Raw genomic sequence first — 15,799 nt, 5'->3', positions numbered from 1 at the left:
AACTGAAATATAGTGCAACCAGCCTTTTTATATTGTATTTAGAAAATCCTTGTCATCTTTCAAAGAACATGAGCTTACTTATGCCGAAGCTGCCCTCAGCATCGGCAGTTTGCAATTATGGAGAAAGAGAGGTTTTGTATGCTCTGTGATTTATTGTTTTGCCCTATGACTATTTTCCCCAGAGAGCTCATTTCCAGGGCTAGTGTGTCCCATTAGGTAAAATGGCGGTTGCCTAGGGTGCCAACCATTAGGGGGTGGCAAAGAGCAGCCATGTGGGGCCACGAGAGGAGCCTATTCTGCTTTCGGCTGAGAGGAGTAGAGACTTGGCGGGCCGCAAACGGTGCCCATCTTGCTCATGGCGCAGAGAAGCACAGAATCGGCTGGATGCAAGCAGTGCCCATTTTGCTCATGACCAAGAAAAGCAAATACTTGGCAGGCCATGAGCAGCGTATCAATGAATGAGGTTGGGACAGGTGGGGGAGGGACGGAGGGGGCGGGCGCAAAGCAGAAAATTTGCCTAGGGCGCCTAACACCCTTGCATCAGCCCTGCTCATTTCCTCTGAGTTGGCCTGCAGGTGATGTTTGACCTCTGCAGTCTAGTTCAAACAGAGGCTTGGAACACTGGCTTGGTTCAAAATAAGGCTTGGAGAGCATTCATATACCAATATTCTTGAAGAAACCATAAGACCAACATCCCACAGTGCCATTGGCCAGAAAACTATTACTAGTAAGAAGGCCATTGGCCAGAGAGCTAATGCTAGTAATTTTCACCCTGATTGGCCTATCGGACAGAGATTTAGGTGCTAGAATTCTCTAGTCCAAAATGAACATGCATATGATATATGTGCAAACAATGCAGGCAAATATATCTTATGCACACTCATTGTGAATATCCTGATAATCAAACCTGTTTGTGTTTTACCAGGACCAGAGTTGCTTACTCCTGTTTTAAATGGATAACACTCGCTCCAGAAATGATATCAAGATCATCTCTGGTTTGATTTAAGAGATCTTTGAGGGATCAAACATTCTGTTTACTCTGTCCACTACAATCTCACCCCTCCCCTCCCATTCCCTTATAGTACAGGAGGGAGAGGCTGGATTAAATATCAAAGTACCTTTTCTCTTCTTTCTGCTTTTCTCTCCTGCCTCAGCCCTTCCCACTCTCCTACTGTTCCCTACAGGCAGCCTGCAAGAGGGGAGGCTGGAGCAGGGAATGGGCAAACCGCTCCAGAGAGATGAGTTCAGCTGAACACACAGTTTTACCAGTAGCAGAATGCACATTTTGTGAGCATAAACCTTACTGTAGATGCAGCAAGGAGTTTTACATTCATAAAATATGCATTAAAAAATGTGAGGTTAGCTTAACATTCTTATATGGAAATTCCATACTAATGAGGGCATTAAGTATTCCCTCCCAAATAAGAGAGGTGTGCTGGCTAACCTCACATTTATGGCTGTGGGGGCACATAAAATGTAAAATAATGCCCCCCCCCCCCCTGTTATTTAGCTGGATAAGTATGGACTTATCTGGCTAGCTGGGCATAGTTTGCCACTACTTATCTGGCTAAGTGGCAGCAGTTAACCATGACAAGAGAGATAATAGCTGGATAAGACCTGGCTTAAGTGACAGAGAATGTTAGACTAACTCTCCCACTGATAGCTCCCTCACCCTCTCCACTCTTGAGTTAAAATGTTCATTCAGTCCATGCTGAATACACATTTTAACTCTGCGTATGCACATTTTATCTCCCGATGCATAAGCATCCCATTAGCTTACTCCCACTGAGGGTGAGCCCTAGCAGGAGACCCTCTTAGGTCCATACCAACAGCAAGTAAACATGATCAAGCTGGGACAAGGTCAGAGATTCACCTGTACCGGCCCTGTTCCCCGCAAGTTGAGGCAGTGTCATGGTGGTGGTCCTTGCTGCTGGTGGGGTTTGAGGCATCCTGGGGTGGGTCAGCGGCCTCAGCCGGCACAACATTACACTTACTGCATCGGGAATTAAAAAAAATTAACCTGCATCTTAGAAAACTGTGTGCTGAATTGCAGTGCACAGTTTTAATGCTCAGGTTTCAGCATCGGCCTGAGAGCTTAAAGGCAGGCAAGCCAGTAACTTTGGGTGATTGAATTTATGGAAGTGGGAGCTTCCAGTTTGTTGATTTCATGGCAGGCTCTAAATTATGCAGCAACTGAAAAATTAAGCATTTTTTTTTCCTGCAGCCAAGGAATCGGTAGCACTGATTTTATCTTTTTAGAGATGTTACTTCTAGAAATGGACACAATTAGAGAGATGTGCAAACTCCTTGAAAAGAGATTTTGTGTGTGTACATCAAAGTGGTTCACAAACCTTTTTTAAGGGAGGGTAGTTGCTGGCAAAATTCACCGTGAAGCCTGCATTAATGAACAGCATAGCCAGCTCCTGCCGAGCCAAAGAATGAAAAAATGTGCCTGGGAATTGAACCGAGCTATCCCACAAGGCAGAGTTCAGTATTGTCACTAGGCAATGAATTTGTTCCAAGGAGTCAAAATTTTAGCAAGTAACTAAACAGTGTTTAATTCCTGTTTTATAACTTATCCAATGAAGCGTTTCTCTTTTATAGGTTTCTTAATTAAAATGCAGTGTGCTTACACTGGCATCAATGAACCTTAAATATACTGCTGTCTTTCTGCTTGTTTTAGACCTGATGCTGAATTGTATCATCTACGTTTCTGATTAAGATTTTTTTTTATCTTGTTATATTGTGTGAGAGCTGAACTAAAAACAGGTTTTAGCACCTGCTAAAAATATCAGCCCAGCTAAAATCATTAATTTCTGTCATCTGTTCCATGTCATTAGTGTAATTCTCAGTCTCAGACTTATTTTGTTTTAATTAAGACTTGCAATTGACTGTTAAAAGTAGACTTGATAGTAACGTATTTTATCTGTATTTATTTTGAATCAGTAGATGTGTTAAATTGTAATGTAAAATAGAAGAGTAAATTACTCATGATAATACTTTTACATTTCACCTTTAAATATTGAATAAGACTAGAGATGGATGCAACTAAACAAAAAAAAATCAGAGCCACATGGATTATTATTGTAATTATTATTTATTTTAAAACATTTATTATCTGCTTTTCCTACTTTCAGGGTGGGGTACAATGAAACATACATAATAAGTAACACATAAATAAAGCATAACTAAGTAAAATTCACTAAAACTTAAAAACATCAATAACATTAAATGAAAAAAATAAAATAAAATAAAAATACAAAATTACAGTAGTGGATAAATCAGTTCTCTGCTTGAATATGTAATTCAAGGGAGGCCTAGGATAATTATGTATTGTCTGCTTGATTGGGGAAGGCTTTCTTAAGTATATTTTTAAGGCTTTTCTGAAGAAGAATTTTTCATTGAAGTTTCTTAGTTCATCCATAAGGGAGTTCCATAGGAGAGGACCTGCAGAGAAAAATGTGTGTTCTCAGGTCTCTTCTAGATGGATTACTCTAGAGGAAGGAACATTGAGAAGTGATTGGGAAGAAGATCTTAGTGATCTAATAGGAGTATGGATTTTAAGGAAAGATGTGATGCACGGAGAGTGGATATTATGATTAGAGGAATGTGTTATTGTGGCCAACTTGTGTTGGATTCAGTATGTAATAGGTAGCCAGTGAAGAGATTCTAATAGAGGGCTAATATGTTCATGGATTGGAGTTCCTGTTATCAGCCTAGCAGCTGAATTCTGTATAATCTATAATGGCCGAGCAGTATGGGCAGGCAAACTGATTAAGAGTAAGTTACAATGGTCAGTGTTAGAGAGTAAAAGAGATTGTAGGACAGAGCAGAAATAAGTTGAGGTAAGAAGAGGTTTTAGATGTCAAAGAAGTCTTAATTTATAAAAAGAGGATTAGGTGAGAAGCTTTACATGGTCTTGCATTGAAAGAGCAGGGTCAATGGTGATTCCAAGATTATAAACTTTCTGGATGAATGGAATTGTCTCATTATTAAATTGAAAACTATTGAGTATATTTTGATTTGGAAATCAGGATAAGATGATGAGTTCAGTTTCAGAAAAATTAAATGCCAATTTATTATGACTTAGCCATCCTTGGATAGCTGATAGACAAGTGCGAAGAAAAGATTCAGTTTGAGCCCATGTTTCTTTAATTGGTAAGAAGAACTGTTTATCATCAAGCATAATGTTTATAGTGAATACCAAGATTGGTAAGAATATGGCACAGAGGTGTTAAGTAGATGTTAAACAAGGCTGCAGAGAAAGCATATCTTTGGGGAACACCAGAGCCTAAATGGAACAATGATAAAGAGTGGGATTGAATAGAGACTTGTTGGGTCCTAATAGAGAGATAAGAAGTGAACTAAGAAAGAATAGCTCCAGAAATCCCATGTCGAATGTTGAAAGAAGATGTTCTGTACTATATGATATGATATGATATGATATGTTGGAAACAGGATGCTGGGCTTGATGGACCCTTGGTCTGACCCAGTTTGGCATGTTCTTATGTTCTTATGTACTATGACGTTTCCTAAAGACAAACTGGTATTGGTCAAGTACATTATTCATTTCAAGCAAGTTATTAAGCTGATGAAGTACAGCTGTCTCCAAAATGTTTGCCAAGAACAGTAATGATGAAATAAGACAATAGCTTGAAAGAAGAGTAGGGTTGGCAGAGGCTTTTTTGATTCCATTGCTCGTTTCAAGTAATCTGGGAAGGAACCATGTTTTAAAGAAGAATTTGCAAAATCAGAGATAAAGCTGTATCTGATTTAATTTTTTTCAGTAGGTTTGTAGAGCACAATTTGAGCCGGTTAGGGGAGGGAGTCATGTTATTACTGATACTTATAATATCAACTTCAGAAACAGATTCAAATTTATCCCATAATGGGTCGTCAAAATTAGGTCATCAGCTTTAAAGAAGTTATAAATGATCTGAAAAGGGTAAGTCACCTGAACTATGATCTGCCAATCAATAGTGTGGATTGCGACATTTCTGATAATAGTTTGAATAAAATACCATTGACCATTGAAATAACATGTTCTTATGGCATTTTATCTTCCTTAATCCAATCTCCATTAACTTCACAGAGTTACTGACATCAAGGAATGTTGGACTAATACAGTTTCTATGTGCAAGGGCAGAGAAGGGACTGTGAAAACATTAATTTAATCCCTCTCTCAGGTCTCTCCTATGGCAAGGAGGTTTTAATGTTGCCTGTAGATTATTGGCTTTGAAGGAGGATGGAATATTTTTTTTTATGTCTGCCTTGCAACTCTTTAGAGTATCCTTGGGACTTACTTAGTCACCTTAAGATGATAAACATTAGTGGAGTTCATTAGAGATCTCCCAGAAGATAACCCAATTAGTGTTGTCCGATCAGTTTAGGACCAAGTTCTTGTATAAGCCTGGGTGTGAACATAATCACCCTTTGACTAACTGGTTATACAACAAAATGGCACTGGTTATACCTGACACAGGCACTGAAGTGATGTCCTTCGGCACTTCTATCCATGTGGCCAGTGCCATTTTAAAATCTTTTCCAACAAGGCATTGTTGCAAATGGCATTGCTCCTGCCCTTTCTATTCTAAGAACCCAATGGAAGGGATAAACTGGGCCAGAGAGAAGGCCCTCAGCTCCAGCTGAGGTTCCAGGGGGGGGGGGGGGGGGGGGGAGAGGGGCCCAGGGACCAGATAGGCCTGGGCCCTAAGAAATTCTTGGGGAAAGAAGGGTAATCAAAGGGCCTATGGCAGGCCTGTTGTTTTTTTGTTTTAATTTTTGTGTTTATTTAGTGTTTCTGTTCAAGAAGTAAACCAAACAGACAAAAAAAAACATTAAACAAAATATATATATATATATATAAATATATGTATCTTAAAATGAAAAAATGAAGGCTGTGCAGCGATTTTTATTGGTTGGTTTTAAAAAGCTTTGGATAAGTTTCTGGAGAACAGATCCATTAACAATTATTAGCCAGATAAATGTGGGAATTGACACCTCTTTCTTCTGGGAATGAACTTCAGGGAAGGGATCTCTCCATTAGGGTCTCTAAGGTACTTCCAAACTACCTAGATTTGCTACTTTAGCAGACAGGATGCTGGGCTCGATGGACTGTTGCTCTGACTAAGCATGGCTCTTCATATGTTCTGATGGTCTTAAGGATGCTTTGTTGTGGCTTACGGCTTAATTCTACCTGTAAATGAGATGCCTGTCATACTGTCAAGAAGGCCCTGTGTTGCACAGAGTGGAGCTGTGTTGCTGCCTGTGGAGGAATAGGTTTCATGAGAACATAAAGGAATTATTTTACTGCAAATCTAGCTCTGCATCTATTTCCAGTGATCTGGCAAGGATCTAGTCAGACTAGAAACTGAGTCATGGCCACACTGTATTATCCTTTACCCCTCCTCTCAATTGAATCAGTCTGTACAATAAAGCATACTGGCACACATATTTTCTGAAACTATACTAAATTATGATTGCAGGAGTGTTCAAAGGTATTTTCCCTGCCAAGTGTTTTTATCTATCTATGTATCTATCATTTTTCAAGTCACGTTAGGGCCTTATCGCACATATTAAGGACATATTGCGTGTGATAAATATCACAACACAAATGCAATTGCAAATTTTACATTGAGTTTGCAAGTGGGAGGAGAGTGAAAGAAATTAATGCAAAGTAGGATCTCCTACTGAGGAATCTGTTACATTATAATAATTCGTTCTTGTTACTGTTTTATATTGTTTAATGTAATTTAGATTTCATCTACTATTATCCTGTTATATGTACACGCAATTGCGTATTTTTGTTCCTTGTACACCGACGTGATATCTTTGATGAGCGGCGGTATAGAAAAACCATTAAATAAATAAATAAATAAATTAATTAATGCACAATTATGAAGATTTAACGCCAGAAATAAATACACCTATTTTTTTGAGTGGTATTGGCAAAAAATATTTTTACCAGAAGTGTATGGCATTCGTGCGGTTTGAGGCTATTATTGCACGCAATAAAATGAGGCCTAATCGCCAAAACACCAATCCTCCTGGGCCATTAAAAACATCTGTGCATATCTGACCTGCCTTCCTAGACCCACTGGGGTGGATTTTCAAAGGGTTACGTGTGTAATATATGCATGTAACCCTTTAAAACCCTCCTGCTCATGCCAATCCTATTTTGCATAGGCTTGGCAACGCGCACAAGCCCCAGGATGAGTGTATGTCCCGGGCCTTTAAAAATTGGGCGGGGGTGGGGAGGGCGGGGAAAGGGCGTGACCCGCGACCTCACCACTGCCGCTGGGCCTGGGGATCGCCGGCGTGTGCTACCTATGCCTGCCCGGAGGCAGGAGTAAATAGTAAAACAAAGGTGGGAGGCGATTTAGATAGAGCTGGGGGGCAGATTAGATAGGGGAAGGGAGGGGAAGGTGGAGGGGAAGGTGGAAGGAAAGTTCCCTCCGAGGCCGCTCCGATTTTGCTCCGGAGCAGCCTCGGAGGGAACGGGGAAAGGCATTGGGTCCCCCCTAGGGCTCGGCGTGCACAAGTGTGCACTCCCTTGCGCACGCCAACCCTGGATTTTATAAAATGTGTACGCGGCTCCGCGCACATGTTATAAAATCGGGCGTAGATTTGTGCGTGCCAGATTGCACGCACAAATCTACGCCTGCTCGTAGGTTACAAAATCTGGCCCATTATGTTTATGGCAAATGCATTTGTGAGGCGATATTGGATGCTTGAGGAGGATTGCCACAGCCAACAAGAAGAGAAGAAGAAGAACAACAACAACAACTACCAGAGCAGGCAAAGGACATTCCCACCTCTCCTAAGGAAATCTCTGTACTGGAAGCTGAGCTACTGGACTTGCAAGGAAAGCATCAGAGCCCATGACAGTGCTTGCCACACAGGCAGCCATGGCGGAGGAGATACAGGGAATGCATCTTTCCTCCACGAACATCTTTGCTTGACATGCAGAAGAATATGTGCTAAGAAGGTATCACTTCAGCTTTCACGCTATCCTGGAATTAGATGAGGAAATAGAGATGTGAATCGGAATCGGTTCGGATTCCAGTTCCAATTCACATGTGGGTTTTTTCCATCAGGCCCTATCGCGGTTTTGTTTATCGGCTGCGCCCGAGCCGATAAACAAAAAACCCACCCTGACCGTTTAAAACTAATCCCTTTGCTTCCCCCACCCTCCCGACCCCCCCTAAAACATTTTACAGGTACCTGGTGGTCCAGTGGGGGTCCCGGGAGCGATCTCCCGCTCTCGGGCCGTCGGCTGCCACTAATAAAAATGGCGCCGATGGCCTTTGCCCTTACCATGTGACAGGGTATCCGTGCCATTGGCCGGCCCCTGTCACATGGAGGGATCACTGGATGGCCGGCGCCATCTTTAAAAATGGCACTGGCCATCCAGTGCTCCTACCATGTGACAGGGGCCAGCCAATGGCACGGATACCCTGTCACATGGTAAGGGCAAAGGGCCATCGGTGCCATTTTGATTAGTGGCAGCCGACAGCCCGGGAGAGGGAGATCATGCCCGGGACCCCCACTGGACCACCATGTACCTGTAAAATGTTTTTGGGGGGGTCGGGAGGGTGGGGGAAGCAAGGGATTCGTTTTAAAGGGTCGGGGTGGGTTTAGGGGTTATTTTTGTGTGCTGTTTTTCCCGCCCTCCCCCAAAACGATAAGAGAACCCCCACGATCAATATTGTGGGGTTTTCCTATCGTTTCTGGGGAGCCCCCGATTTCTGACGATTTTGAAAATATCGACGATATTTTCAGTCGTCCGAAGCCCGATTCACATCCCTATGAGGAAATAAGAGGAGATCTGGATACGGTCATGGAACGATTTCATGCTATAGCTGGCTTCACCAAACTATTGTCCACCCTCCATTTTCTGGAATCTAGATCCTTCCAAACTACAGTAGGGGTCAGCAGGGTAATGGCCCAGAGCACTTCTTTATGCTGTCTGGGTCAGGTTATAGAAGCAGTATCCAACCGCAATAGCATTACTTCTGGACAGGCAGGACTTGACAGATATCAAGAGAGACTTTTATGCCATTGTACACTTTCCCAATGTAGTGGAAGCTATTGACCCTACTCATATAGCCATCATCCCACCATGTAACTGGGCAGAGATCTTCCGCAACAGAAAGCTCTTCCACTCCCTCAATATGCAAGTGCTCTGTGATGCATGACTGCATATGCTCGATGTTATGGCTAGGCACCCTGGAGCCATGCACAATTCTTTTATACTTAGGCAATCCGGCCTCTTTGAAGAATATGAAGATGGCCTCTACGGTGATGGTTGGTTCATAGGTAAGACACATGCTTCTTTATTTACTCTCTAGCTCAATGTTTCCATCACTCGGCTAAGACATGGTGGGGTGGGGGGAGATTACAGCATTGCTCAAAAAAAAATGCCTGGTACTGTTAGATGTACATGCCAGAGCACCAGGGCCTGGCTTTCTCTCGCCATACTGGATAGGCCTGCTAATGTTATTTTCCCACCCGATGCACTTGCCACAAAGTTTTGTGTTATGTTTGCCAACCGCAGGATCCCTTGGTCGGTCTCACTTACCTCAGGCCTCCTGGTAATGGCAGGGAGCCACTGCTGCCTTTCTCCATGGCCTTAAGCCACTGAAAGTTCTTGCTGTCTCTGCAGCCCTATGCTGCCAGCTCCTCATCCCGGCCTCCTCCTTCGTGGTGGTGGCTGCTGCTGCTACCATGTAGCCTCACGGTGGGGATGTTGCCGACTCTTCTGTACCCGGGCTTTCTCTTAGGCATGCACGCGCACCTCTCCTCTACATTTAAAGGGCCCGCGGTGGGAAAATGCCTGTGGCTCTTTCTCTGTCATCACCTCTCAGGGACTATATATGTCAAGTCTCTGTCTTCAGCAGATGCCTTGGCAATAGGCCTCCTCGCTCCTGCAAAGTGTATTTCCTGAGTTCCTGCCCTTTCCTCGGACTGATTCTGGTTTCTATTTGAACTGGACCTAACTATAAGATATGCCACCTGCCACGACCCTTGCCTGGAACTGGACTACTAGACACATCACCCGCCAAGACCCTAGCCTGGAACCGGACTACTAGATACGCCGCCTGCCACGACACTCACCTGGAACTCGACCTTGTGCTTCTCTGCCTGTTCCTTAACTGAGTCTTCTTCTCGGCCTGGGGTGAATGATGCCGATCGTGGATTCCAATGGCCCTTTGCCCTTACCATGTGACAGGGTATCCGTGCCATTGGCCGGCTCCTGTCACATGGTAGGAGCACTGGATGGCCGGCGCCATCTTTAAAGATGGTGGCGGCCATCTTTATGATGGCGGTGGCCATCTTTAAATACAGCGGTGGTCATCTTTAAAGATGGCAGCGGCCACCCAGTGCTCCTACCATGTGACAGGGGCTGGCCAATGGCACGGATACCCTGTCATATGGTAAGGGCAAAGGGCCGTCGGCGCCATCTTTGAGTGGCAGCCGACGGCCTGAGAACGGGGGATCGCTCCCGGGACCACCACTAGACCACCAGGTAATTTTAAAATGTTTTGGCGGGATCGGGAGGGTGGGGGAAGCTAAGGGGTCATTTTTAAAGGGTCGGGTGGGTATTTTTTTTTATCGGGCCATCGGCGCCATTTTTGAGAGGCAGCCAAAATGGCGCCGATGGACCAAGAGTGGGAGATTGGTCCCCGCGCCCCCACATGACCACCAGGTACTCGTAAAAAGTTTTGGGGGGGTTCGGGAGGGTGGGGGAAGGTAAGGGATTCATTTTATAAGGTCGGGGTGGGTTTAGGGGTTGTTTTGGTGTGCCGGTTTTCCCCACCCTCCCCCCTCCCCCGATTTATGATTTTTCACGATAAATCGGGGGAATTTCTATTGTATCGCGACTGTTAACGATTTTTGATGATTTAAAAAATATCTGATGATTTTTTTAAATCGTCAAAAAATGATTCACATCCCTAGATTTGAATATGTCTCTCTTAGGAGTAAATGGCAGTTGATATTCAGCAAAATCTGAATGCCTAATGATGTCATTCTGGATGATAATAATTTAGATGCATTAGTCTTTTGTATTTTATAGTGCATGTTATCAGGATCTGCCTATCTGAATACACCAAACATCTGTTTACTCTTTAACTTCTTTTTTTCTCTATTCTAGTATGTTTTTACCTCACTGTCACTGATGTGAGCATCTGTTTTATCTAGGAGATGTTGCGCTCAGGGCTGGACCCTTGTCTTGGAGCAGAGATGGAACGCCTCCTGAAAGGAAACAGGAGGTAACTGCTCCCAGGGGGTGAAGCACTGGAGGAGACAGAGGCTGGGAAGAGCTTCACCACTGGAAGCCCGAGGTCCCCCCGGGAGGAGCCTGTAGGGACCTGGGCCGCTTGGACTTAGGTGGGCCTCGCAGGGTCTCCTGAGAGAATGAAAGGGGGAGTGCCATCAGGTTCAAAGGTGACTGCTGGTTAGAACAAGGAGAACCAGAACAGAGTTGGTGATGACAAGGCGAGGAACAGAGCCTGAATCTGGATCCGAAGTCAGGCAGGCAAAGGTCAAGATCCAGAGGTCAGTCTGAGGAATGTTCAGCAAAGCGGGGTCAGGTACCGGAGGTCAGATGAGGTCAAAGGCAGGCTGAGGTCTTGAGGCAGGCGGCAGGCAGGCAGGTCAGGAACAAGCTGAGGTCTTTGAGGCAGGCGGCAGGCAAGCAGGCAGAACAGGCTGTGGTCTTTGAGGCAGGCGGCAGTCAGACAGGCAGGTCAGGAGCAAGCTGAGGTCATTACCAGTAAGACAGTCCGATGGTATTACCTGGGTAGACAGACAGATGAACACAGGAACAAGCAGGACGTAGGAACTAGGATGCAGGAACAAGTCAGGAACAGAACTGGAACAGATGGATCCTGGAACGAGACTAGGAACAAGCAGGAACAGGAACAAATGCGGAGGCAATCTTAGAATAAACCGACCCAATTGCCAAGGCAAGGAAGCAGAGACAGGAACTTCCTTATATCGAGGGATCAATCAGGGTGCGCCGCGAATCTAGGACCCTCCCTTGGCCCTACATGAGTCCGGGCAGTCCGCGCACACACGTGTATGGGTGTGGCTAACAAGGCCAAGGACACCGAGCCTTGGTGTGAGGCCTGGCGCGCAGTGGAAGGCCCGGCGACCGCCTCCACAGGACACCGGGGCCTGGCAGGACTGGCAACTACCGTGAGGGAGGTCGCCCCGGGACCCGCTATGGAACCATGAAGGTGAGCAGGCCTGCGTGTAGAACAGCTGCGGGTGGGGCGCGTAACAGGAGATATGATAACGGTTTATTAGATTTTGAATTAGTTCTAGAGATGTGAATCGTGTCCTCGATCGTCTTAACGATCGATTTCGGCTGGGAGGGGGAGGGAATCGTATTGTTGCCGTTTGGGGGGGTAAAATATCGTGAAAAATCGTGAAAAATCGTAAAAAATCGAAAAAACGTAAAATCGCAAAACCGGCACATTAAAACCCCCTAAAACCCACCCCCGACCCTTTAAATTAAATCCCCCACCCTCCCGAACCCCCCCCCAAATGACTTAAATAACCTGCGGGTCCAGCGGCGGTCCGGAACGGCAGCGGTCCGGAACGGGCTCCTGCTACTGAATCTTGTTGTCTTCAGCCGGCGCCATTTTCCAAAATGGCGCCGAAAAATGGCGGCGGCCATAGACGAACACGATTGGACGGCAGGAGGTCCTTCCGGACCCCCGCTGGACTTTTGGCAAGTCTTGTGGGGGTCAGGAGCCCCCCCCCCCAAGCTGGCCAAAAGTTCCTGGAGGTCCAGCGGGGGTCAGGGAGCGATTTCCCGCCGCAAATCGTTTTCGTATGGAAAATGGCGCTGGCCATACGCGTATGGCCGGCGATTGGACTGCAGGAGGTCGTTCAGCGAGGGTTCCGGCGCCTCGCTGAACAACCTCCTGCAGTCGATCTCCTGCCGGCGCCATTTTCCGTACGAAAACGATTCGCGGCGGGAAATCGCTCCCTGACCCCCGCTGGACCTCCAGGAACTTTTGGCCAGCTTGGGGGGGGCCTCCTGACCCCCACAAGACTTGCCAAAAGTCCAGCGGGGGTCCGGAAGGACCTCCTGCCGTCCAATCGTGTTCGTCTATGGCCGCCGCCATTTTTCGGCGCCATTTTGGAAAATGGCGCCGGCTGAAGACAACAAGATTCAGTAGCAGGAGCCCGTTCCGGACCGCTGCCGTTCCGGACCGCCGATGGACCCGCAGGTTATTTAAGTCATTTGGGGGGGGGTTCGGGAGGGTGGGGGATTTAATTTAAAGGGTCGGGGGTGGGTTTTAGGGGGTTTTAGTGTGCTGGCTCACGATTCTAACGATTTATAACGATAAATCGTTAGAATCTCTATTGTATTGTGTTCCATAACGGTTTAAGATGATATTAAAATTATCGGACGATAATTTTAATCGTCCTAAAACGATTCACATCCCTACTCTGTTCTAAGAAAAAAATTTCAATTGTTTTATATTGAAATTTCAATTGATATTTACTGCAAGTAGCATTAATATTACTCATCTCTCTTTGTTAATTTTTCTATTTTTTGTAATCTACAGTTGGTGTGGCAGTATCGATTTATTGATTTATTTATTGATTTATTTAAATGTTTTTATATACCGGTATTCATGTATACATCATATCGGTTTACAGCGAACTTAACAAGGTACAATGAAACAGGTTAGAAACAATTTACAACATTTTTAAACCATATAATACAATTTAAAATGAATTAACTCTTAATTGAACTAGATTAAAAGAATTTAAAACAAATTACAGCGATCTAGGGGTGCAGGGATGGGGGGGAAAGTAATAATGGGGGGGACAAGAGGGGGGCCAAGGCAGGCGCTGTAGGGAGTTGCAATATAACAAGTTATGGGGAAAATTTAAAACAATTTAATAGAAATTGCTGCGAGCTTGGGGGGTAGTAGAAAGGCGAGGGAGGGCTAGGGAAGAGGGGGGGTGGGGGGGCGGAGGCAAGTTGGGGGGTAACCTAAATACAGGAGGGGGGGAGAGGACGATGGGCCCTATTCAGGGTATGCCTGATTAAAGAGCCATGTCTTAAGTTTTTTTTTAAATTTCTGAGAGCATGGCTGTAGGCGGAGGTCAGGGGGCATAGAATTCCAGAGGGTGGGCCCTGCGCAGGATAGGGCATGTTGTTTAGTAGAAGTGAGGTGTGTGGTCTTGGGAGAGGGTGTGTAAAGACATCCTTTGTAGGTGGATCTAGTGGGCCGGTTGGAGGTGAGGAAGCGGAGGGAGTTTTCGAGCCATTGGGTGTTGTTGTTGTGTAGGGATTTATGGATGATGGTGAGGGCTTTGTAGATTATGCGGGAGGAAATCAGGAGCCAATGGAGTTCCTTAAGGTAGGGGTAATGTGTTCAGATTTCCTGGTGTTAGTGAGAATTTGAGCTGCTGCATTTTGTAGCATCTGTAGGGGTTTGATGGAGGTGAAAGGGAGGCCTAGTAGTAGGGTGTAGCAGTAGTCCAATTTAGAGAAGATGGTGTCTTGGAGGACAGTACGGAAGTCGTGGACATAAAGGAGGGGTTTAAGTTTCTTAAGGACCTGTAACTTAAATAATCCGTCTTTTATGGTTGCATTGATGTATTTTTTCATGTTGATTTGTTGGTCGAAGATAACACCGAGGTTCCGTATGCTATGGGGGAAGGAGATGGAGGGGGAGAGGGAGAGGGGCACCTTGTTGAGGGGTGGCATTATGTCATGTTGGGAGGATATACGTAGTAGTTTTGTTTTAGAGGTATTTAAAGCCAGGTGAAGATTGTTGAGGAGGGTGTTTATGGACGTGAGGCAGTTTTCCCAGGTCTTGAGAGTTTTTGACAAGGATTCTTGTATGGGGATGAGGATTTGTACATTGTCTGCGTAAATGTAGTGTTTGAGACCGAGGTCTAAGAGGAGTTGGCAGAGGGGCAGGAGGTATATGTTAAAGAGGGTGGATGATAGGGAAGACCCCTGGGGGACACCTTGTGTTAGTTGGATAGGTGTGGATTCAGTGTTACCAATTTTGACTATATATTCTCTCTTATTAAGGTAGGATTTGAACAAGAGGTGGGCTCAGCCTGTGATGCCAATTTCTGAAAGGCGGTTCATAGGGATGTGAATCTTTTTTGACGATTTAAAATATCGTCCGATATATTTTAAATCGTCAAAAATTGTTAGGGCCACGATACAATACCAATTCCCCAATTTATCATCAAAAAATCGTAAATCGGGGGAAGGGGGAGGGCAGGAAAACCGGCACACTAAAACACCCTAAAACCCACCCCCGACCCTTTAAATTAAATCCCCCACCCTCCCAAACCCCCCCCCCCAAATGCCTTAACTTACCTGGGGGTCCAGCGGCACACTAAAACACGGCACACTAAAACCCCCTAAAACCCACCCCGACCCTTTAAATTAAATCCCCCCCCTCCCGAACCCCCCCCAAATGCCTTAAATTACCTGGGGGTCCGTAGCGGCGGTCCATAGCTTAAATTACCTCCGTAGCGGCGGTCCGTAGCTAAATCGGGGGAAGGGGGAGAGCAGGAAAACCGGCACACTAAATCGTGTAGTCTTCAGCCGGCGCCATTTTGCAAAATGGCCGCCGCAAAATGGCGGCGGCCATAGACCAAAACGATTCGACGCAGGAGGTCGTTCCGGACCCCCGCTGGACTTTTGGCAAGTCTTGTGGGGGTCAGGAGGCCCCCCCAAGCTGGCCAAAAGTTCCTGGGGGTCCAGCGGGGGTCAAGGAGCGATTTCCTGCCGCGAATCGTTTTC

This window comes from Rhinatrema bivittatum, chromosome 2 (assembly GCF_901001135.1).
Source record: "Rhinatrema bivittatum chromosome 2, aRhiBiv1.1, whole genome shotgun sequence".
NCBI lineage: Eukaryota > Metazoa > Chordata > Amphibia > Gymnophiona > Rhinatrematidae > Rhinatrema > Rhinatrema bivittatum.
Note: the sequence above shows the minus strand (reverse complement) of the source record.